The sequence below is a fragment of the Carcharhinus amblyrhynchos genome, chromosome 5 (assembly GCF_965287045.1).
Source record: "Carcharhinus amblyrhynchos chromosome 5, sCarAmb.v2.hapA, whole genome shotgun sequence".
Taxonomy (NCBI): Eukaryota; Metazoa; Chordata; class Chondrichthyes; order Carcharhiniformes; family Carcharhinidae; genus Carcharhinus; species Carcharhinus amblyrhynchos.
Window position 1 is genome coordinate 50,022,741 of NC_137328.1, and position 25,387 is coordinate 50,048,127.

The following is a 25,387-nucleotide window of genomic DNA, read 5'->3' on the forward strand; positions in this document are numbered from 1 at the left end:
TTGGAAGCGGGAGTAAGTGGTGTGATCAGCAAATTTGCTGATGACACCAAGATGGCTGGATTGGCAGGCAGTGAGTTGCAGTGACTGGCAATACAGTGGGATATTGATAGGCTGGTATATTGGGCAGATAGATGGCAAATGGAGTTTAATCTGGATAAATGTGAGGTGATGCATTTTGGCCGGAATAGTGTAGGGGGGAGTTATATGATTAAGGGTAAGCCCATAAGGAGTATAGAATCGCAGCGAGACCTGGGGGTGCAAGTGCACAAGTCTTTGAAGGTGGCAGTGCAAGTGGAGAGTGTGGTGAAGAAAGCCTATGGTATGTTAGTCTTTATAGGAAGGGGTATAGAATATAAGAGCTGGAGTCTAATGTTGCAGTTGTATAGAAAGTTGGTTAGGCCGCATTTGGAGTACTGCATCCAGTTCTGGTCGCCTTACTACTGGAAGGACGTGGAGACCCTGGAGAGAGTGTAGAGGAGATTTACCAGGATGTTGCCTGGTATGGAAGGACTGGGTTATGAGGAAAGATTGAAGAAATTGGGGCTCTTTTCCCTTGAAAGACGGCAACTGAGGGGGGATCTAATAGAGGTATATAAGATTATGAAGAGTATAGATAGAGTAAACAGAGGTAAGCTATTTCCTACGGTAGAGATACATAGTACAAGGTGCCATGGACTTAAGGTGAGGGGCGAGAGGTATAACACAGATATTAGAGGGAGGTTTTTCACACAGAGGGTAGTGGGGGTATGGAATGCTCTGCCAAGTAAGGTGGTGGAGGCAAACACGCTAGAGTTGTTTAAGGGTAACTTAGACAGGCACATGACCGGGTTGGACATGGGTGGATATAGGAGATTGTTTTAAATAAGGGTCATTAGCATTGAGGCGTCCCTGGTAAGGTAAATGGATATGGTATGATAATAATGTTTTTTCTCTTTTCATTCACAGGTTTTAAGTCAGTCCATCTTGTTGCCCAACGAGGGGCATACACGCGATGGGTCGTACTGGGGCTGCTCTTGGTTGTTTGAGATTGGCCTGGTGCTTCATGTCGTTAGTGTGTGTTTAAACTGGGCAAGACGACAGCCCAGTGACTATCACTGCTAGCTGTGCAGACACATGGATTTGGGCCAGTGTCTGTGGGAGTTTGCGCATTTTCCCCGTGCTTGCGTGGGTTTTCTCCGGGTGCTCCGGTTTCCTCCCACACCCCAAAGATGTGCTGTTAGGCTGATTGGCAGTAATAAATTGTCCCTAAATTAGCTTCCCTCAATGTGGATGGCCATAAAACAATAGATAAGGCTCATGGGTGGAGGGGGGGACTGATGGTGTTAAAATGGCGGCGTGGGCTCGTTGGGCTGAAGGGCCTGTTTCCCGGGCTGTTTTGTTCTTTGTTCTTTGTTTTTCTTTAAGTAGCAGAACATTGGCGACCCCATTCTGTGGGTTGTTGGGGAGAAGGCACTCCTCTGGACTGGCATATCTCTGCTTAACGAGGCCAAAGAGCTGAAATTGCGCTTGTAAATTTGTACTGGAGGGCAGACTGAGGAATCGAGGGAAATGGAGTCTTGGGATACAGGATTACAACCCCACAAGTTGGCTGTCGGAGGCCAACAGAGTTAGACTGACATTTGGAGAGAATTCCGCAGTGAGATCTTTGAAAGTGAAGATTGGAATCTCAAACAAGAAAGACAGAATTTCAATATTCAATACAGTGTTGACTGACGCCTGGGTGGATTGCTGAGAACTGCATGAAATCTGCCTTGTTTGTATCTGCCATTTATTGTGCAGTGTGGTACTTTTGCCTGTTAATTCACCTTTACTACATACTAACCCTGAATGTTAGAGTACAAGCTAAAACTTGTACATTGCTTTATCTTTCGAATATGGTTTGTAATGATTATTTTTTCTGTATTCAAAACCTATGAAACCTTGTAGCTTTATTCTCTGAGCAAGTGTCTTGGATCTCAAAGTTGTGAACTTTAAATAAAGAGTTTCTGGTCCCTATTCAAATCTTACCATGAGCATAGGAGTCTGGTCCAGGTTCATAACACAAGTGAAGAGCGGATTGGAACTGAATGTGACACTTTCCACTGTTTAAACAGCCCACTGTAGGCACATACACTAGGATAATGACTTGGACAATATTGTGATTACAAAACCAATAGTGTGCGTTTCTGTTGCAACCTCTGAAGAAATAAATGTCTGAGAGAGCTTTGCTGCACGGCACAGATTACTGACTTGCCTGGAAGATGTCACATTGTCTTGAGGGAATGGGGCGCATCTAAAGATTTCTATTTTATAAAATTCAAACACAAGAGGAAAGATACTAAAGTAAAAATGTGCAAAATATTATTTGATGACACATATTCTGTAAAACAGCAGAATTCCATTTTAAAATTATAACCACAGATAGAAATAAATAACGAAGAGCCTGAAGCATAATATAAATTGCTGATAAATATTTCCTTGAATCAGGATGGGCATTGGAGAAGTTAAATTTCTCCATTAATATCGAGAAGCATTTATCACCAATTGCTACATTTCTTTAAGGTAATTTCTGCAATTATGCAATGCTTTGAAGCTGCTAACATCAATTTACAGAATTAAAGTAAGTGCATTGTGACAAGGTGAGATGCATAGTCCAATAACAATCATCCTGCTGGACAATCAAGTTGGAAACAAAACAAAGCCCATTAACCTTATCTTGTTTGAAATTTGTTGCCTAAAGGGATGCATTTTCTCAAACCTTGTCACAATTCAGCGTCTTAATTCCCTTGTTGCTGTTCTCTATTGAATGCCCTAAAATCTAGGACATGTTTTTCCAGTAAAAGGATTTTGTCTTGAAACATTAATATTAGTCCTTTTGTTTGAACTCCTTTCCCTGGTTAAGCAGTAATTTTGAAGGATCCACGCTGTGAAGAAAGGTAGTCATAATCCAGCTCTTTGATTTGATTAATAATGGATATTGCTCTCTTTGTCAAAGCATTGCTCTCAAGGAGTATAAAACAGATAAAGTACCAGTCAGCAAGCTAATAAACACTCAAGAATAACAAACACACACACACACACACACACACATACACGCAGAATTCTTCTGTTTGGTGGAAACCTGTCCATTTCATCTTAAGGCTACAGATTTCTCATTTAGATTCTCATTTTTCTCTATGCTAAACAAACCCCATGGCGACAATATTAGAATGTTGAATTGTGATTGTTATAGGCCTGAAGCTCGAAATACTCATGTGTGACTGGAATAGGAACAAGTGATTAACTATAAACAAATCACATGTCAGCAGGCTGCCTGCAGCAATTCTTCAGGACAAATGAACACGGATCAGTGCAAAGGACATATTTGTTGACTGGAGTTTCCTATTATGGACATCCCAATCCATGTGAATCTCAAGGCTTCTTGAACCTCAGTAGACTCATTTAACCAGCGCGAAGAACAAAAAAGCAGACTGACTTCATCTAATATTTTTGGTAAAGGGTTAGTGAAAGAGCTCTTGTCCCATCTTTCGTACAAGCTTGACCAGTAAGGAGCATGATCAGCTTTTGTATTGCCCTACATGGGCAATAATTACATAAAACAATTGGTACCCACTGATCTTACATCATTACCAATTATTTTAATATTTCTTCTTGAAATAATGTCATCCTTATTATTACATAATTTCATCACTGGTAACATATGTTGTGTAATGAAGCTGTGCATGGCATCTTACTGTTGAAAATGAATGATTGCATTGTCAATAGCAAGATATATTTGGAATCTTTTGCTCTGTGGTTTGAACGTATTTTTAAATTTGCATCTTCCAATGCACGCTTGGAGCAAAACTGATTCCCCAACAAAATAATATAGAAAACACCTCAAGTTCATCAGATGTCAATAGTTATCACTAGTCATTTTGAAACTGTTAACATAATTGTCTTTCTTAATGTCATTTTGCAAACTATAGCGCAGACAGATGTCTATATAAATGTGACATATGAATCAACCACATTGGCACTTGCTAACAGAGAGATATAGCATATTGCACAGTATACTAGAGGCATGTGGGAAAATATATAATTTATAGTTAGTAGCATAGAACAATCTTTCCCAGTACAAGTCTTGCAGTAGAATCAATTTTATGAGAGAGATTAATCATGGTTTCAGCTGCCTGTTAGGCGGGCCAATTGTTTACAGATTTTAATTGCTAAACAAAATAGCAAAGAATGTTAAAGCTTGATAAAACATGGAACAATTATTTGATGATAAGGGATTGTTAGGAAGGTTGAAGAAATCAAGTGAGAAGGGGAAGAGATCATGGAGTTGGGGTAAGGGATGAGCTGCTGTGGGGGAACATGAGGATGGGGCATAAAATAGGGTGGGTTTTCCAGATTTGTATGTTGTTGGGGGGATGTTGAGGGGGGGCAGAGAGGAGGAGGAGGAAGCACCCCACACTCCTCTTGGCCCACAGCGTGGCTGAAAGGAGGCTTAACACTTTGAGGTATCTATCCTCGACTCCATCAGACTAGGATGGGGTCAATTCAATTGGGGTGTGTTTGAGTTTGAGATTTCTTACATCTTTACTTGCCACCTGATTCAAACCCAGAGGTTTTTGAGTTTAAAATTCTTTTCAACATTTCAGATCAATGATTTCTCAACAGAATAGCAGGTGAGGGAAAATTGCTCATCTCCAATAGCTGCCAGCTGTGAAATGTTAACTCTGTTTCTCTCTCCACAGATACTGCCAGACAGATAGGAGTGCTCCCAATATTTTCTGATTTTATTTCAAATTTCTAGCATCTGCAGTATTTTATATTTGTCAATTAAGTATTGTTTCAGAATATTCTATAGCCAGTCAGTAAATTTCAATGTACTCACACATTTATCAAATGCGTGAGTACATTGAGAATTACTTACTGGCTATAAGTAAACCTTCAATCTGTTTGAATAAAAGCCCCCAAAAAATTAGTTATAGTTTTATCTCTAAGATTGTTATGAATAATATTTCCACCATGGTTGCTATTAGTTCTCCCCAGTGGGAATCGCCATGGATGGGACAGAAAATCTGGAGAGGCAGCAAGTACCCATTGGCTTTTGGGCAGGAATTTGCACCTCCAAGAAGGGCAGGACTGGAAAATCCCAGTCACGTTTCTGGGTGAATTTAGGACCTCTCCCTGCACCCTATGCATAACAAACCCCTTTCAATGCCTCAATAGGTAAAGGCACTACCCAATGTGGTACAGGGTCATACACATTAGACACTCAATGATTTGATTCCTGGCTGACTCTTCGTCTGGGCTCGGGAAAACGCAACTGACATACTTCCCCGGCTGGCAGACTGGATATCCAACACTTGGCTATTTTTGTCTTTATGCACTGGGAATGAGTTCACATTTCAGATTGTGAGCAGCGAAACAATGTGGGGGGAGTGTGGATGCAAAGTTGGACGGGTTAGGAGGCTTGGCTCAGTTCTCCAACACGGTATCCCAGCTCCCAGCAGAGCTTAAAGATCCCCCGAAACTCATCTTTCATCTCACTCAATCACCACCCACCCTCGGGCCAGCCCATGTCCCCTTAGATCACCCATACCACCGCTTTGCCAAATCTGTGCCCCCATGAATTTTTCATGCCCCCTCAGATCAAATATGTCACATCTATGTCTTTGTATATTCTCCATAGCCACTCATTCAATACGCATCGTGTACAGTTCTCTCATTCCATGCAATTTCAGTAAAAAAGATTTTATATTCTTTGGTTAAAAAAATAACTCTCATCACCTAATAAAGCCTCTATTTTATTTGAGAGAAGAAATGAAATCAAGCATGTGCAAAAAGAACCTTGCAATACCTATAATCCTATCATCCTTTGGCCTCATTCTGAGGTCCACAGCTTCACAGCAGGCAGTCTTCAGCCAATTCAATTCTCGTGACATCAAGAAAAGACTGAAGGCACAGGATACTACAAAGGCTATGGGTCCTGACAGCATTTCAGCAGTAGGACTGAAGACGTGTACTCCAAAACTAGTGATGACCCTCATCAGGCTGTGCCAGTGCAGTTACAACACTGGCAGATGCCTATCTGGAAATGAGGGAAACTAGCAGTATGTCCTCTTCACAAAAATCAGGACAAATCCAACCTGAGCAATTACTGTCCCATCAGTCTACTCTGTCTCGACCATCAGAAAAATAATAGATGGGGCTTTCAACAGTGTTAGCCAGTGGCATTTACTCAGGAGTAACCTGCTCACTACCACTGCATTTGGATTCTTCGTTCAGTTCTTCACCTTACTGAAGCTGTAATCCAAACCTGAATAAAAGATCTGAACTCCAGGGATGAGTTGAGAGTGACTACCCTTGACACCAAGGCATTTGACCAAGTGTGATATCAAGGAGTTCTAGAAAACTGGAGGCAATGGGAATCAAGGATAAAATGCTCCACTGGTGAGAGTGATATCTATCAAAAATGAAGATGGTTGTGATTGTTGGAGATAAATTATCCGAGACCCAGGACATCTCTGCAGGAGTTCCTCAGGGAAGTTTGCTAAGCCCCATCAGCTTCAGCTGTTTCAAGAATGATCCTCCCTCCATCACTGGATCAGAAGTGGGGATATTCTCTGATGACTACACAATGTACAGCACCATTCACTGACCCAAAGCCAGATGACCGACCTGACCCAACAACTCAGCCCAACCTCTGACCACTTGCCCTGACTCCGATGCGCCTGACCTCTAATCCTCCTGACTTCCGACCACCTGACCTTCTGATCTTCGACATTACCTTATCACTTAACTTAGACCCTTATCTTCCCTCTGGCCTGTCAAAGACCTTTAAATTTCATTTGACCTTTAAACCTACTTGGTTTACAGCAGCTACTGCTGCATAAAAGGGGTTGTGATTTTGTTCCCCTAGATTGAGCTGCACTTTGATGCTAGGCCATTGAGTCATGGAGTCATTGGCCAGAATTGAGGAATTGGGGCGGACACGGATTGCGGAACAGCATTCTGTCTTGGCCTTGGGCGGGATCTCACAAGCCTCAGATGCGCAAGGCAGTAAAATTCTGCTATGGGGTCATAAAGGTTTACAGCTTGGAAACAGGCTCTTCGGCCAACTTGTCCATGCTGGCCAGTTTTTACCACGTTTGGCCCATATCCCTCTACACCAATCCTATCCACATAATTGTCTAAATACTTTTTAAAAGATAAAATTGTACCCACCTCTACTACTACCTCTGGCAGCTCTGTGTGAAACAATTGCCCCTCTGAACCCTTTTGTATCTCTCCCCTCTCACCTTAATCCTATGCCCTCTAGTTTTAGACTCCCCTACCTTTGGGAAAAGATGTTGACTATCTACCTTATCTATGTCCCTCATTATTTTATAGAACGCTATAAGATCACACCCAAGTTTCCTACAGTTCAGGGAAAAAAGTCTCAGTCTATCCAGCTTCTCTGGGGATGTGCTGCACTGCCTGGATCTCACCTGGCCTGAGTCGGAAGGGCAGGTGAGACAGGTCAGGAAGAATTTCAGGTAAATATTGGGCACAGGGAGGCAATCCGATGGAAAAGCTGTGAAATCAACATTTATGAAAATGGAGAACAAGTGAATTCTGTTGCATTTTGGAGGAGATGACCTCACACAGAGGGTGAAATTTCCCCATCTCCCCTGCTACAGGAATTGTAGCCGGCAAGGCACAGACCATGCAAAGGTCTGTTGGCTTGGGTGGATTTTTCGGTCTTGGGGCAGTCCGGGTTTCCAGTGCAGTCTCACAGAATTCTGACAATGATAATTGCCAGCTGGAAATGTTAGTGGGATGAGTGTGGTAAGAAAACCCCATTCAGCTGAACTAAGATGTCATAGAATCCATACAGTGCAGAAGGAGGCCATTTGGCCCATCCAGTCTGCACTGACTCTCTGACAGAGGATCCCATCTAGGCCCTTTCCTGTAACCCCATGTATTTACTGCTAATTCCCTAACATACATATCTTGAGACACTAAGGGGCAATTTAGAATCATATAATCATAGAATCCCTACAGCGCAGAAGGAGACCATTCAGCTTATTGAGTCTGCACCAACCACAATTCCACCCAAGCCCTAACCCCATAATCCCATGCATTTACCCTAGCTGGTCCCCCTGACATTAAGAGGCACTTTAGCATGGCCAGTCCACTGAACCTGCTCATCTTTGGACTGTGGGAACAAACTGGAGCACTCGGAGGAAACCCAGGCAGACACGGAGAGAACATGCAAAGTCCCCACAGACAGTGACCCAAGCCAGGAATCGAACATGGGCCCTGGCACTGTGAGGAAACAGTGCTGACCACTACGCCACCGTGCTGCCCTTAGCAATTTAGCATGGCCAATCCACCGAACCTTCACATCTTTGGACTGGGGGAGGAAATGAAAGCAGACACGGGGAGAATGTGCAATCTCTACACAGGCGTTCACTCAAGGCTGGAATTGAACCTAGGGTTCTTGGCACTGTGAAGTGGCAGTGCTAATCACTGTGCCACCCTGCCAATCGTTGACAAACTCCTCTAAAGGATCAGCAGATTTCTGTAACCAGGGAGAAGGGCATACATGAGCAAAGGGCCAATGTTCCATTCGGAGGTTCAAGTTTCTAATGCTGAGTTACAGAATTGTGACAATAATTGTCAGCTGGAAATGTTAGTGAGTAATAACAGCACTGTTACTTCAGTGATAGAAATTCTTCCACTTAGTGGAATGTCTCTATGGCTAATTGTTCCGCACCCACTGGGAGCTTTCCTTGTCCCCAGAAGTCAAACCAAATTCCTGCCATATTCCAAAAAATGGTTTAATATCCAAATTGTTAATTTAATTTAATTATATGGCTTTGTTTTACCTTTGATATTAATGGAGGATGAATGCTTTAGAGTTCATGTGTTATTCTTCTGTCTAATTATTTTAATGAAGGTGTTAACCTATTCCAAGTAAATATTTTAACATCTACATTAAAATCTGAATTCAAGGACTGTTGTGCTAGCATGTTAAGCATTTGCTTGGTAGTATTGTCAACAGTACCGTATTTGCTAGGCTTACATGTTTAATTACAAATAATTAACTGATTGGAAAACTTGCTTTGGAATTTAAAGGTTATTAACAAATATAATGTGAATGAGTCAACCCACATATTAAAAGATTCCCAAATTCCATGCAAAAAAAACTTTCAAACAAAATCCCAGCCCTTATATCAACAATCGAAAATCTCTTTAATTGAAAAAGTCTTTGAAAACTTTCAAGAAGCCTGCCCCGCAGCGATCACACACTGGGGACATTCTTACTCAGCTGTGAATGGCATTTCTGTCCCTCAGGGATAGAAACTCCCACCTTCAAGAGCTGCCAGTCAATCTAATTGTGGCTGCTGGAGGGGCTACAAGGAGTCCTAAGAAGGAAGAGCATGGAAGCTGGACTTATAGGTAACTCTGGGGCAGTAGGTTTGGCAGGGATCAGGGACATCCCTTCACCTGCTTCCTGTTTTTCACAAAACGTGTTGTAAACCTCACAGACATCACATCACGTTTGTGATGTTGGAGATCCCAATGTGGAGGGTGGGGGCAATACAGTGGGGTAAGCCTATAATTAGATGTAAATGCATTTAAGTGAGGTTCCCAAGTTCCCCGAGTGGGAACCTCATTACATGAATGCTGGGGGTTGGGAGGTGTTGCGAGTTGGAGGGTGAGGGTGCAACGACGATACATGACGTTTTACTGGCGAGAATCTCACTTTAGGCCTCACGTGGGATTTTGTGCCCATTGTCTTCCTCCCTTTGATACACTATCCTCCAGAGGCAGCAGAGATCCTAAGCAACCTCCTACACACCTGAGGTGGAACCAGATTTATCTGTGCAACATCCTTTATCGGAATCAGGTACAAGTGCAGAACAAGCATGTCTGTGGGCGTTAGATCATCAGCTCAGATTGTATTGCACAGTAGGGAGGACGTTGTGCACTTGCTTGAGGAGCTGCCAGAGGCAGAGAGTGCCCAAGGCACTGGAAGTCGGAGGACGGCTGGAGGCCAGGACCACACTGAGTCTGAGGCAGATGATGAGCCTCTGCAGTTGTCCATCAAGTGGCCGATACTGGATGCCCAGCAGGGTGAATGGGGAGATGTGACAAAGATCCCCGAGGGTCTGTGCCATTGCTTTTGACTTGAAGGAGTCTTGTAGAGTGTGAACACTGTGCTGACTCTGAGCTCCAAGTGCACAGCCTATTCCATTGAGAAAATGGCAGCTCTCATGAAGAATCAGGGGAATCTGGGGTGTTCTTGGCCCTGCAAGTCCACACCCTGCCATTGATGTCAGGAGTTGAGTGCCACGGCATGGCTGCCCAACTCTTTGGAATGTGGCTACTTGTCTGGAAGAAGGTGGCGTGATGTTTACTCCAGAGATTCCATCACCTTCCTCACCTCAGAGAGCAACTGTGTCCTCTCATGTTCATGCTAGCTTATCAGTGAGTCACAGGAAAATTTATTGTATCTTTCTGCTATTGGAAATTGTCATTACCAACCAACTAGACTTATTGAAAAGTGGGGTAAAGTGAGTTTGCAGACTCTAACATTACTTTACTTCACATAAACTGAGACAGAGGCTCTTGAAGATATTGGTTTCTGAGGATTGATTTTGCAAGAATAAGTATGCATTATTTGTTCCTAAGGATGTTGCAAGCAGCAACCAAACAGCTGAGACGCAATTTTTTAAAATGTTGGTTTTATTCCCACCAAACAAATTCTCTTGGGCAAGTATGAACACTATTTTTGGTGATGTTTTATTTTCTTCACATTGTAGCCGTTTTTTGACACCAGGCATCCCATAGTGGTGCCAAACTCCAAACCCCTCCCACCAATGCTTTCAGAATCTAGACACACTCCAACATGACCAAATATCACCACTCTCCTCTTTATTAGTACTGCTCTGCACGCCTTGTACAAGATGCCTAATATCTCCTCATAATGCCTAAGCTTGAAAAAGTGTGAAATAAAATTGATTTGCTATTTACAAAATGCACAGAATTAATCATTGACATTGCTTTACAGTTTTCATTGAAAAAATGACAATTAAAAAACTCAATTCTCCGAATAGTCGTAAATATTGCAGGAAAGCATGTAATAAGAATCAGAACCTGATTTAGCCACTATAAATCTGTGTCTGTTAAGAATATATCACTTGGTATAGCAATCCTATTGTTAAAAAAGAAACAAACTGTTACTTCCAGTTTAAGAATTTTTCCGAGCTGTAAGGGGGACTGTAACATGGTGGCAGTATTACTGGACTAGTAACCCAGGGACCTGGACTAATACGCTGGTGACATGAGTTCAATCAATTAATTTAAAATCAGTCTGTTAATTTTAGCATAAGAGCATCTGGCATAGCAATTGTTAATGTGGGACTGGAGTTAGCTCATAACTTGGGCTGTACCTTGTATATATGTGCATTGTTAGATGCTATTAATAAACATTTAATCTGCAGCAATATTTGATTCAGAACCGCTTTGTGAGACCTACTGAGCAGACAGAATACAACATGGTGGCAGCTAATGGAAACACTCAGAACAACAGAGAAACTGCAACAAAAATACAAAAGCTGGGAAATGAAGGGGGTAGCATTCTGACCTGACTGAAAATCTGAAGTGAAGAGGCAGAGGCAGATCTCCTGAAAGAAGCTCCATGGCAGAATTAGAAGCAGACAGGAAGTAAGGGAAAACTCCACTATGTGACTGAGGACTCTGCAAAATCTCATGGAGATTAACAGCATAATTAAGGACTGCACACACCCCGGGCACACTCTCTTCCACCTTCTTCTGTCAGGAAAAGGATACAAAAATCTGAGGTCTCACACCAACCAACTCAAGAACAGCTTCTTCCTTGCTGCCGGCTGACCTTTGAATGGATCTATCTTATATTAATCTGATCTTTTTCTGCACCTTAGCTATGACTGTACTCTCTCTTTCGCACTCTCTCTTTTCTTTCTCCATGAATGGTATGCTTTGTTCGATGCACAAGAAACAATACTTTTCACTGTATACTAATTACATGTGGCAATAATAACTCAAATTGAATCAAATCAAAATCAAAAATCAAAAAATATGAAGTGTAGGGTTAAAAGGACCTAGCAGGGTTGAACAAAAATGAGTCAGGGTTAGTTTAAAAAGATTAAGTGTCTCGCAAATGACATTCACATCCCAAGATCAAATTTAAAAGAATACTAAGAGACATCCTGTGTTGTGATGCCTCCTTTGATATTGTTCAAGGTGATTCAAATAATCCATTCTCAAAATATAGGTGATGTTGGTCATGCTGCACATATTGCCAATCCCTTATTGCTCTGAGAAGGTGGTGGTGGACCTTCTCGTTGAATAGCTCGCTATTCTATTACCCATTGTGCTCTCATGATGGTGTTAGAGGAATTCCAGCAGTCCAGAATTATTGTGGAATGGTGCTGCATTTCAACTAAGTAATTCAAAGAGGAATTATGGAAGTGAAGGTAGTCTGTTGCTTTTGCTGCTCTTCATAGAATCATAGAATCCTACAGTGCAGAAAGAGGCCCTTTGGCCCATCAAGTTTGCACCGAACACACTCCCACCCAGGCCCTACCCCCATATCCCTTCATATTATACCCACTAATCCCTCTAACCTACACAGCCCTGGACACTAAGGGGCAATTTCTTAGCATGGCCAATCAACCTAACCCGCACATCTTTGGACTGTGGGAGGAAACCGGAGTACCCCCACAAAGTCATGAGGAGAATGTGCAAACTCCACACAGACAGTGACCCAAGTGGGGAATCGAACCCAGGACCATGGAGCTGTGAATCAGCAGTGCTAACACTGTGCTACCGTGCCGCCCCTTTTTTAAGTAAGGCTTAAGCAAGTCTTCTTTCTCCAATTACCAGAGGCCTTGTCAAAGTGATCTTAATGGGTTATTGCAGTGCTTTCTATTCCATACTCATTGGCATGATTAAGATCAGAGTAATCCTACATTTCAATCTTTTTGTAAAAACTCTCCCTGCAGCACCAAACTCTATGTTTTCTGTTGTCCTTGGCTTCAGCACAGAACACAGGGCCCCTCATTTCTCTCTGGCATGTTCCTGAGTAGAGCCTGTTTGCCCCATAGGCTATGGAATCCCCCATTATTACTGCATTACTGCATGTCACAGGGGAAATACCGCTGCCTAATGAAGCAATATGTTTGCAGAATAATTAATGGATTAACGATTCAATTTTTCCACTTTATAAGTTAATAGTTTATGGGGAGACATTGGCATAGTGATATTGTCACTGGATTAACAATCCAGAGATCCAAGGTAATGTTCTTGGGATCCGGGTTTGAACCCCACTATGTCAGATGACGAAATTTGAATTCAGTTAAGATCTGAAATTATAATGATGATGATGAAACCGTTATTGATTTATATGGTCTTTAGGAAAGGAAATCTGTTGTCCACATCTGGTCTGCGCTTTATGTGACTCCAGACCCACAACAATATGGGTGATTCTTAAAAGGCCTAGCAAGCCACTCTGTTCAAGGGCAATTAGGAATGGACAATACATGCTCAGTTACCAGCGAAGCCCACATCCACAAAATTAAGAAAAGTTGAGCAAAACCCAGATGCATCATTCAGATAGCATCAGGATATCAGTCCTATGTGATAGTGAGGAGCTTGTAGGTCAATTGAATTGTGAAAATATGCAATAGTTTAGAAGGAGCATTGAGCTGCACAGCCCTGGTGAGCAGGATATTGAAGCTCTGGACTTTGAATGAACTTATACTCAAATGAGCGTACGCATGATGGAAGTAAAGTGGCAACTCCCCATTGTATACTAAAGGTCCTTTGGGTAGGAATTACGAATCAGGCTCATGATCAGTCCACATAAATAATGGCCTGCTTCTGGAAACTGCCCAGAACACAATCTGCTGAATGAAAATACAGTGGAAGGTCTCATGTACTGCTTACATGAGAGAGAAAGGAGAAGAAGCAGAAAATTTTATTGAGCCACTAGTTTGCAGGGTAAAGAAGTCCCAAAGTTTCACTCTGCATATTTTTTACATTTGTTTTAAATTCATTCTTGGGATGTCAACCTGACTGGCTAGGCACTGGCAAGATCAGCATTTATTACCCATCTCCAATTGCTCTTGAGGATATGATGGTAAACTGCCTTCCTGAACCGTCTGGTATAGGTACGCCCACAGTGCTGTTGGGGAGGGAGCTCCAAATTTTTGACCCAGAAACAGTGAAGGTGTGTTGATAAAGTTCCAAGTCACGATGATGTTTGGATTGGAGGTGGGCATGTAGATGGTGGTGTTCCCATATATCTGTTGTCCTTGTCATTCTAGGAGGTGGAGCTAACAGGTTTGGAAGGTGCAGTTGAAGGGTGCTCGGTGAGTTGCTCCAATAAATCTTGTAGATGCGACACACCACTGTCACTGCCCATTGGCGGTTGAGGGGATCAATGTTTAAAGCGGACAGGGTGCTGCCCAAATGGGCTGCTTTGTCCTGGATTGTATTGAGATTCTTCAGTGTTGACGCTGCACTCATCCCAGGTGAGTGGAGAGTATTCCATTATACCCGTGATTTGTAGAGATGATGGATAGTCTTTGGCGAGTCAGGTAAATTTTTGCCTCAGACTTGCTCCTTTAGCCGCAGTATTCATATGGCTAGTTAGTTTTCTGATATTCCCCAGGATTTTAATGGTCAGGAGTTCAGTGATGAATGCCAAGGGGAGGTGTTTAGATTCCCTCTTGTTGGAAATAATTACTTCATGGCACTTCTGCCTGTGAACGTTATTTACTAATTATCACCTCAAACCTAAATGTTGTCCAGTTCTTGCTGCATGCAAACACAGACTGCTTTAGTATCTGAGTAATCACAAATGGTGCTGAACACTGAGACACCTCTGACTAATCAAAATTAAAAAAGTTTATATTAGATGTTGATGCTCAGCAACAGAAACTTCAGTCCAATTCTTATCTGTCACTGATTGACCTGATTTCAATTCCTACGTAATCATCGGCTGATACAAAATTAATTCCCAAATTTAGCAGACATTAATGCCAAATATGGCTGGAATCTGATGCAATTCTCTTGGACAAGTGCCCAGAAGAAGTGTATAATTCAAACTTCGAGGACAGTCAACACATACACTATGTTCCAAACATTATGCAGTTGTAGACTCTGAGTCAAAGAAAACATCTTAGTTTGCCCTAAGTGTTCTCATGTTTCAGCCTGCAGCTGAAGAACTCGATTGACTTCTTGTCTTTAATATACCTCCATGTACAAAGGCACGTGGAGTCTTTACATTGGTATAAAGTATTGCTATATACATCCCAAAATCTTGACATATTTTACTGATACAGTAACTACAAATTGATAATAATTACAGGAATATGGCACTCTCTGAACTAGATTGAATCACTACTTTTATATCTATGTTTTGGAGTACTATCAGAACATGAGTCATTGAAAGGTCAAAGCAACCATATGGCTCCACAATTATAACTTGGTAAATGTAAATTTTATACTTATTCTCACTCCTTTGGACATTTTCTAAATTTGTAACATCCAAGGTTTTGTCAGCTGAGGAACTGAATCACTAGCCGAACCTCTCCTGTCTTTTCACTAAAAGCAAGACACTGTGGACGCTGGAAATCTGAAAACAGAGAATGCTGGATAAACGCAGCAGGTCTGGCAGCATCTGCGGAGACTGGAACAGAGCTAACAGTTCAGGACTGATTTTACCATTGCGGGCGTGAAAACTTGATACAGTTGGGTGTGAGGCAATTAGCGCAATAGATGCCCGCGTCCACGTAGCTGCCCACTTTACCAAGGCCTGAATATGGCTGCAATTTGAACCACGCCCAAAATGTATTTAAATTGATTTAATGAGCTGGATGCCCCATCTTACCGGCATTTCCTTCTTTACAATCGTGTTTGCCCATCCAGATAGGCGCGAAACAGACACGCTTGGCAAAGCACTCAACTTCTGAAGAGGTAAGTTCAGAGCTTTCAACAGCTCTCTGACTCAGATCAGTTGGATGGGAGGCGTGGTGGAGAGGGGTGAAGAAGGTTCGTTCTCTGGTGGGGGGGTGGAAGAGGGAGCCTGATCATTCTCTGGTGGGGGGAAGGAGGGGTGGGAAAGGAGGGAGGCCTGATCATTGTCTGGTGGGTGGGGAGGTGGGGGGGCGGGGGAAGTGGACCAGATCACTCTCTGCTCTCTGGGGGGTAGGGGAGGTGATGGTTGGTGGATAGGAAGGAGGCCAGTTGGTTCTCTTGTGGGGGAGGGTGGAGAGGAGGAGGTCAAATGGGTCTCTTGTGTGGGGGTGAGGGGAGGAGGAGGAGGAGGGAGGCCATATCATTCTCTGGTGGGGGAATTTGGGGGCAGGGGCAGAAGAGGGTCCACTGCCACTCTGCAGGCGATCTGTGGGGGGGAATGGGGGGCAGGGGGTCATGATTGGTCTGGATAGCGGGGAGTGGATGGATAAGGGGGACAGTTATGTTGTGGAGGTGGGGCAGTGTCTGTGAGGACCATCGTTCCCGCTTTTCATCCCTGGGCCGCTTTATCTGCTTTTTGTGACCGGGGAGCGATGCATTTTTCCAATGTGTTTTTCACTGCGCATAAGGAGTTCAAAGCTCCGATCGGAGCAGCAACGTTTCAGGCACGAGAAGCCCCACCCACAGTGCGATTCTGATTCACGATCTTTTTTTTCAGGTTAAGTGTGTATGGGTACGCATAAGAACAGTTTTCCAAGTCGGATCTGAATTGCGCCTAGGTTCAGCACTTAGAATCAAAGTGCTAAAACTGAACCATTCAAGTCAGTGTTTATCCAGCAGTTTCTGCTTTTGTTTTCCTCTCCTGTCTCTTTTCAGCTCCATGGGAATGGCATTCCTGAGAAACTTAATCATATCTTTACACACACACATTTTGGGGAATAGTAGGTAAGTGGGATAAGGGTTTCTGATCTGATTATCAGCCCCTTGAACCATGTTATAAACGCTTCTTCAGTGGCCAACAAGTCTTCGGACTTGAACCCAGAGCTTCTGGTCCAAGAGGTAAGGATGCCTCTCACTGTGCCACAAGATGTCCTGTACATCGCACATGGTGGGGAAATGCAAAGAAAATGAATGATCAGTGGTGGTGACAAGCTTGCAGGGGGATCTGTTTATAGTAGGGTTAGGTTAAGGCTCTATGCCACATGCTAGCTGGGAAAAAGATCAGGGCAGGAATGTACAGTGTAGCTTGCTGAGCCTGCCCGACCTGCACAATAGTGACCCTGACAGGTTGGCACTTTGAAGTAATTATGGGTTCCTTTTTTGGATCTTATTTTGCAAACTGCAGTTAGCAAAATCCAAAAATGATTTGCTGATCTATTTAAACAGCAATTGTTTCTTGGCATAGATACAAAATTAAATCCAAGTACTCCAGGGTATGTTTTCCTATGGTCTTTATTAACATATTATTTCGTAAAGTACCACATTTTTGATACTTCCAGTTTGTTGCTTAATTATGGTTAAAGTTATTAATATATTTTCTAATGCAGAGTGCCGTTCACTTAATTCATAATATTGTCCATTCACTTAATGTCATAATATTGTACATTAAAGCATTATTTACAATGTAAGTTATACTTGAACAGGCATCCAGATCCATTGAAAATGAGATAGATCGAATCATATTTGACAATGAAGGCATCAGGCCAGTTTGTGCTGAAGTTTTGTAAAATATTAGGCTGAAGAGCTATATCATTGTTTCCAGAATGATCTAACAATGGTTATTTGGAGGAAATGTGAATAGAACTTTTAAATAGGTTTGCATAAGTTTGGCAAATGTTTTAGAGAAAATTGTTACAATGAGCGCCACCCAATGTCTTTTAGCTGCTATCACAGCAAAATAAGAAAAATTGCTTGGAAACGGCACTGTAGAATGATGAGAGCACAGGGATGGTTCACTGTGGCTTAATAATGATGTAAATTGATTGTCATGCAATTAGTTTCAAAATCTAACTCCCAAATGTAAATGTATGATTATTCCTATTTCTCATGAAAAATATAAGCTTATAGCTTACATTAAGAGTCCATAGAATTGAGCTGCTAATACAGCCACACATTTAGTTACAGAGTTCTCAGCTATTGTAATGTGCTAGACTTACACATGGAATCTGAGCACTAATCCAACAGCTCTGTTGCGTCATCATTTAGCCAGAAATCTTTGATCAATAGAATCTTTAAGTTGCTCTAATGTGTAACGTGCTAACACAAGTCACGACTTATAAAGTGTGATGACTAATGTTGCTTCTGTTGTGCCAGCCAAGTTAAATTGGTCATGCATTCAGGGTGATCAGTCTGTTTAAAAACGCACAGCGTTGCTGTGCAGACACTGGCATTTGCCTGATGGGTCATGCTGCTCCACAATTACAGCGCTCCAAATGTCACAGGAGAAAAGGGCACCCAGTTTATAACCTGGTTAACGCATTGAAATGCCACATTGCACATTGGTTTGTACTCCTTCCCTTATGTTACAGTGGAGCTGACACAGCAACAACATTGCTAATTTAGGTACCTTACAGTGAAAGGAAATAGCTCAGAGTGCATTCTGGCAGCTTTCCAGGAGGTCTTTGAAGTAGATCAGTGTGCTAAGATTGTAAATGTGGCATGAAAATTCTTATGTAATCAGAACTAAAAGAAACATATGGGTCAGCTGGAACTGGAGATTTCTATTTTTTCCTTGCCCCCAACCACCTCCAATCCTCACAAATGGTTCACCGGGACCTTCATGACATGCTGTTCCCATTTTCTATTTGCTTGCATGACACAAACAGAATCCTGTCCTAACTTTAGATATTGGCCTCTAGTTTCCACTATAAATTGGAAAGAAGGCCGGCCAATTAGACTGAGACCCAGCTTTATCTACTTCCAGCCTTTCAGCTAGTTTCCTTCTGGGCCTTTTTAGGTGAAACCTTCACTGATCCAGAACATGGTACCATACATCTGAGGGGATGGAACTGGTACTGGGGGTGGAATTCAAAAACATCACCTAGTCTTCAAAAACATCACCTAGCCATTGCCCACAATATTATGGTAATGTGTTGGGAGTAGTTTAGCAGGTCTTATTGAGTAACTTACAGTCTTAAATAGTTCAACAGTATTTATTAACTATTAGAAACTATATACGTAAGTACGTTAAAGTTTCAAGACAGGAGCTATCTCCATGTTGCTTCTACACATGGCTCTGTCTAACACAACACTGACCTTTAGTCATGTGTTCTCTTACATCGCTGTGAGGGCACCACTGTACACGGTGTCACATTAAGCTTATACGAAGCACCTTGTCGAAGTCTTTATCCAACATATTTATAAGTTATCCAAGTTATGCAATTACATCATTAGTAATACCTCATCTTCCGCAATGAATGTGGGCATACTCTGTATCCCACATTTGTTCCTACTGAATCTTTTGGAGTGTCCTTGCACTCGCCGGAAGATTTCTTCTTGTCAGTTGAGAGTAAGCTTCAAGCTCCTCTTTCAGATTGACATCTTGTCTTATCATAAGGACAACTGTGGCCCTGGAAAGTGTGTTTACCATTGTTTGCTTTTCCCTGGACCGTTACTACCATGTAGCAAACCTCAAAGGCAGAATCTCCAGATTCTGGGATACATTTTTGCTCTCTTGTAGTGAGATGAGTGACTTATGGTCTGTTTCAGTTGTGACCTTTAGGCCAATGGAAAGAGGATGAAAATTTTTCAGTAGGGCCCCCTTTTCAATGATGGTGTACCTCATCTCTGTGTCGCACAGTCAACTGGAACCATGGTGACTTCCATCAAGTTGCTCTTGAGATAGGATCATTCCAAGGCCTGTGGAGGAAGCTTCTGCTACTGTGCTTGTGGGTAAGGATGGGTCATAATGGACCAGAATGTCAGGTGAAAGTTACATCATGTTGATTCGAGTGAATGCTTGCTCTTGATGTGTGTACCAGTACTGTGTCTGGCCTTTCTTAAATAGGTGGCTCAAACGTTCAATGACTTGTGCCAGATTTGGAAAGAATTTTTCCAGCTGGTTCACCAGGCCCAGAAAGTTCTGAAGGTCCAGAATTGAGGATGGGATTGGGAACATGCTGATAGCACTTGTTTACTTTGCGTCCATGGTGATGCCTTTATTACTGATGATGTGGTCCAGAAACCAAATTTGAAGAAGCCACATTTGTCATTCAGAGTCAGTCCTGCTGCCTCCAAGTGATCTAGCATGCTGTGAGTTTTTTGTCATGTTCCTCCATTGTAGTAACATGAACCAAAACATCATCCATGTGGCAGATGGCCCCTTGTAGGTCTTGCAAAATAGCCAACATTGTACATTGCAATATTTCTGGTGCTGACATGATTCTAAGTGGCAGGTGGTTGCCAAGGCAGGTAATGACTGTTATTCAGCAGCCTGAACTCTTCGGCTGGAATATTATGGCCATTCACACAATCGGGATTTTTCCATCCCAATGCAGTGAACGGAGATTTGGCTGGGTGCCAAATTCTTCGAATTTGCTGCAGTGGGAGCGTGGTATGAACGGCCAGTAAGATCGCACCCTTCATCTGGGGGAAGTTGCCAACAGCCACAGTTGGCTTCAAGTTTTACAAACTCCATGTTCTTTGGGGATTAATCAGATTTTTGTACACTGAGGACATCGAGGGTGGAATTTCCAGCTGTTTACCACGGCAGAATTTTCTGGTCCCGTTGCAGTGAATGGAAATTTGGCAGAGCACCAGATTCTTCATCCTTGTTTGCCATGGCTGTGGGGCATGAACAGCCAGTAAGATTATGCCCCAGATGTTCTCCTCTGATTATGTCTTTATTCATTGTGTCAGCTCCCTGTTCCTGTGCTGTTTCACTAACTGAATCAGTGAGGTTTACTTTGTACCACTGCTTTTCCCTTTAATGTGGATCTATACTGCAAATGATTTTCAGATGACAATCTGGATGACTTTCTCCAGGGTTAGATCTTCCTTCACTTGAAGGATGTCTGAGTGTGCATCACCTGTCATTCCTACAATTATTCAATCCTTTATTAGCTCAGATTCCAGATAATCACAGCCTTCAGGCATTTGGTACAGGTCATTAATGAAGGAGACAACAGTTCTCCTGGCTGCTGGACATGTTTTGTAAATTTAGCCCTTTCAAGGGTTTTGTAACTCCTGGGGTTAAAATAAGTATCAAACGATTTAAAACTTTATTCATTGCTTCCTTGCCTAGCCATTATCAGACCTACCAATTAAAGCAGTGTGCTAACTTGTTCAACTTCTGACTTTTTATCCAGATCAGAAGCAAACATGTATCTAAGGAATCTCTTCTTCCATAATCCCAATTTTGTGATTGACCTGGGCCTTTGATAAGTCCCAATCGGATTTCTGATTCATGGTTAAAATGTTTTAAAAGGTTTGGCTTTAAGAGATTTATGAAAATCCAAGTCGGCACTAATGTGGGTTTTCCCATGCTTGCCAGTTTTGCTGGGCTCCCACAGCAATCACATTCGCAATCTCGACATTTAAATTATTTCAACAATGATTGCCTGGATCGGCTGGTTAGAATCTTTCTCACTTTAGAACAATTTTTTCAGGTCTTGGAAGTATTGAATCCCAACTTTTTCTGGGCTTTTAAAGCTGCCTATTAAGTCATGATTCATTTTTAATTCATTACTATTTTTTTCTTTGCTTGGAGTGATTTCGGCTGCCCTGTGTTCAGGCACTGTTCAGGAATCAGCCTAGTAAAAAGTCTGACAACACCAGGTTTTAGTCCAACCTATTTATTTGATAATATACTCACAAGCTTTCGGGTTAGCCCCTTCGTCAGGTGAAATAAATAAATAGGTTGGACTAAAACCTGGTGTTGTCAGACTTTTTACTGTGTTTACGCCAGTCCAACGCCGGCATACCCACATCAGGAATCAGCCTGCCAGTGCTTCAATTTAAATGGCAATTTTTGAGCACTGCAGTATTTAACAATTTCAGGACTTCTGTTATCCAGAAGTTTTACATTTTTAGCTCACCCTTGTTAGGTCTGCTGACTTTGCACACTTTGGGTATTGATACTGGGCTTCTACAGGATTCAGTGGAGTCTTCGGCTGAAGTGAGGAATTTAGTTTCTATTTTCAAGCCTTTCTCTGGAGCTTTTCCTTGGTGATTTCCTTCTGTGCCTTTGCTTTTTGAGCTTACCTTCAGGTCAGAAGGCTTCTTTGATTTTTCCTTTTGTTTTCCAGGGTTTTAGTTTTCTTCTGTAATCTCTGTGAGGTTTTGCGTTCTTCCATTTGCTGCCACCATATTGTGAAGTGTTGGCTGCAGTTTGGTTGAGCTTATGGGGGGTATTTGTACTATTAGGTAGGTCAACAGTAAGTATTGGTTAACTACAAGAAACTAAATATAAGGGAAGAGTAAAGCCCAAGCTAGGAGCTGTACACACAGATGCTTCTACATACAGCTCTGTCCAACACTGCATTGAGTCTAGCTGCAGGTCATGTGTTTTCTAACATCACTGTGTGGGTAATACTCAGTCCTACATTAAGCTTTTATGTGTCAGACCCTTATAGTACAGATGTTGTAATCAGTAATATGCTTAAGGGATGTTCTTTTCTTTGCTGATCCTGTGTCACTCATTACACTTTACTCAGTTCCTCTTGTTGTGCCCAAGCGCCACACTTCTATTACCGCCACTGTACCATCAGGTGGCTTTTTCATGCATACTGTTCCTAGACTGGTACTCATTCCCACCGCACAGTGAACTCATTTTATTCAAGAGTGGGATAGAGCCTGGGTGGGATTGTTGTGGGTGCAAGCTCGATGGGCCGAATGGCCTCCTTCTGCACTGTAGAGATCCTATGATTCGAGTTGTGCCTGTTCCATTTTTAAAAATCATTTTGCTAACTTTGTCATCCTAGGTTACTGAACATTATTTTTGAACACAAAAATTAGGAAATGCTGGAAATTTACAGCAGCTGATCAGTAGGAGAAATCGGTTCATAAGCAGAGTACAACGCTTTGTCAGGATCGCTGTAATAATGATCAGGGAGAGAGCTCTGCACTGGCCATTTGACCCCAGCTAGAATGAAATTCTTACAATTCACAATGGCCCTATTGTTATCGCCAAGTTGATGACATTATCAGGATTGGAAAGAAGTTGGAAGAATTTTTGACCTTTCTTGCAAATGCTAAGGTGATTGCATCAGTTGGTTGCCAGTCTCATTTGTGGCAGGCTTTAACTCATTCACCAAGTTACTCACAAACATTTGCTGCTTAACAGTTAATGGTCTACTCCATGGTTTAGTGGAACACACACTCCATCATGTTTCAACATCAAAGAAAATTACAATAAGCCATAATATCAGTGACAGGGAGAAGTTGTGCAGACGGGCGTAGGGTTGACAGGATAAAGGAAGTGAATGGGTGGCTCAGGGATTGGTGTGGGAGGAATGGGTTCGAATTTATGGGGCATTGGCACCAGTATTGGGGTAGGTGGGACTTGTTCGGGCGGGATGGGGTTGGTCTGAATCGTGCTGGGACCAGAGTGTTGGCGAATCGAGTAAAGAGGACTGTAGACAGGGCTTTAAACTAATTAGGGGGGGGGGAGGGTGCGAGGGTAGGTGACGCTACGAGGTCTAAAGTTAAGGATAGGGTACAGGTAAGGGAAGAGGCCAAGGATGTCCCAATTGGTGGCGTTACGGCAAATAGGGTCCAGGTGAAGGCTGGGATGAAAGCGCTTTATCTGAATGCACGAAGCATTCGGAATAAAGTGGATGAGCTGGTGGCGCAGATCGGCACAAATGGATACGATCTGGTGGCCATTACAGAGACGTGGCTGCAAGGTGACAGGGACTGGGAGATGAATGTACAGGGCTATCAAGTGTTTAGGAAGGATAGGCAGGAGGAAAGAGGGGGTGGCGTAGCTCTGCTGATTAAGGATAGTATCAAGGTGGTAGCAAGGGATGATATCGGAGCCAAAGAGCAGAACGTGGAATCGTTGTGGGTGGAGATTAGGAACAGCAAAGGGAGGAAGACGCTGGTGGGTGTCGTCTATAGGCCCCCGAATAATGATCTGGAGGTGGGGCGGGCTGTTAACACGCAAATAAGTGCGGCGTGCAGGAATGGGACGGCAGTAGTTATGGGAGATTTCAATCTGCATATTGATTGGTCGACCCATGTTGGACGAGGTGGGCTCGAGGAGGAGTTCTTGGAATGCTGCCGGGATAATTTCCTTGAACAGTGTGTGTTGGAGCCGACGAGGGAGCGAGCTATCTTGGATCTGGTGCTATGTAATGAGGCGGGTAGAATTAGGGACCTTGTGGTGAAGGATCCTCTTGGAGAGAGTGATCATTGTATGGTGGAGTTTCTGGTGCAGATGGAGGAGGAGAAAGTGGGTTCCCGGACACGCGTCCTTTGTTTGAATAGAGGGGAGTATGGTAGGATGAGAGAGGAATTGGCGAATGTGGACTGGGGGAGCGCGTTGGAAGGTAGGTCTGCTGAGGAGCAGTGGAGGATCTTTAAGGAGATCTTTCTTGGTGCTCAGCAGAAATTTATTCCGATGGTTAAAAAGGACAGTAGGAGGAGAGGTAATAAGCCGTGGATAACGAAGGAGGTGAAGGAAAGTGTTAAATTAAAAGCGGAGGAATTTAGAGTAGCTAAGAGCAGTGGGCGAGAAGAGGATTGGGAAAGGTTTAAATGTCAACAAAGATTGACAAAGAAGTTGATAAAGGAGGGTAGGAGAAGCTATGAGGCTGGGCTAGCACTTAATATAAAAAAGGATAGCAAGAGTTTTTATAAATATATAAAAAGGAAGAGGCTGGCTAGGGTGAACGTTGGTCCTTTAGAGGATGAGAAAGGGGAGCTAGTGGTAGGGGATGGGGATATGGCTAAGGTCTTGAATAACTTTTTTGTTTCTGTCTTCACGGAGGAGGACGTGAATAATTTGCCGGGTGTTAGCGATGGAAAGATGGTAGGAATGGAGGGTCTTAATGACATTACTGTTACTAGAGAGGTGGTGCTCGACAGACTGGAGGGGCTGATTGTGGACAAGTCCCCAGGACCGGATGGAATGCATCCGAGGGTTCTGAAAGAAATGGCGGAGGTGATAGTGGATGCCTTGGTGGTTATTTTCCAGACGTCGCTGGATTCCGGGGAAGTGCCGGAAGATTGGAAAACGGCTAATGTTACGCCGTTGTTTAAGAAGGGTGCCAGGCAAAAGGCGGGGAATTATAGGCCGGTTAGTTTAACGTCTGTGGTAGGTAAAATGTTAGAATCCGTCATTAAGGAGGAAATTGCGAGGCATCTTGAAGGGAATTGCTTGATAGGGCGGACGCAACACGGTTTCATTAAAGGGAAGTCGTGTCTGACAAATTTACTGGAGTTCTATGAGGATGTGTCTAGGGCA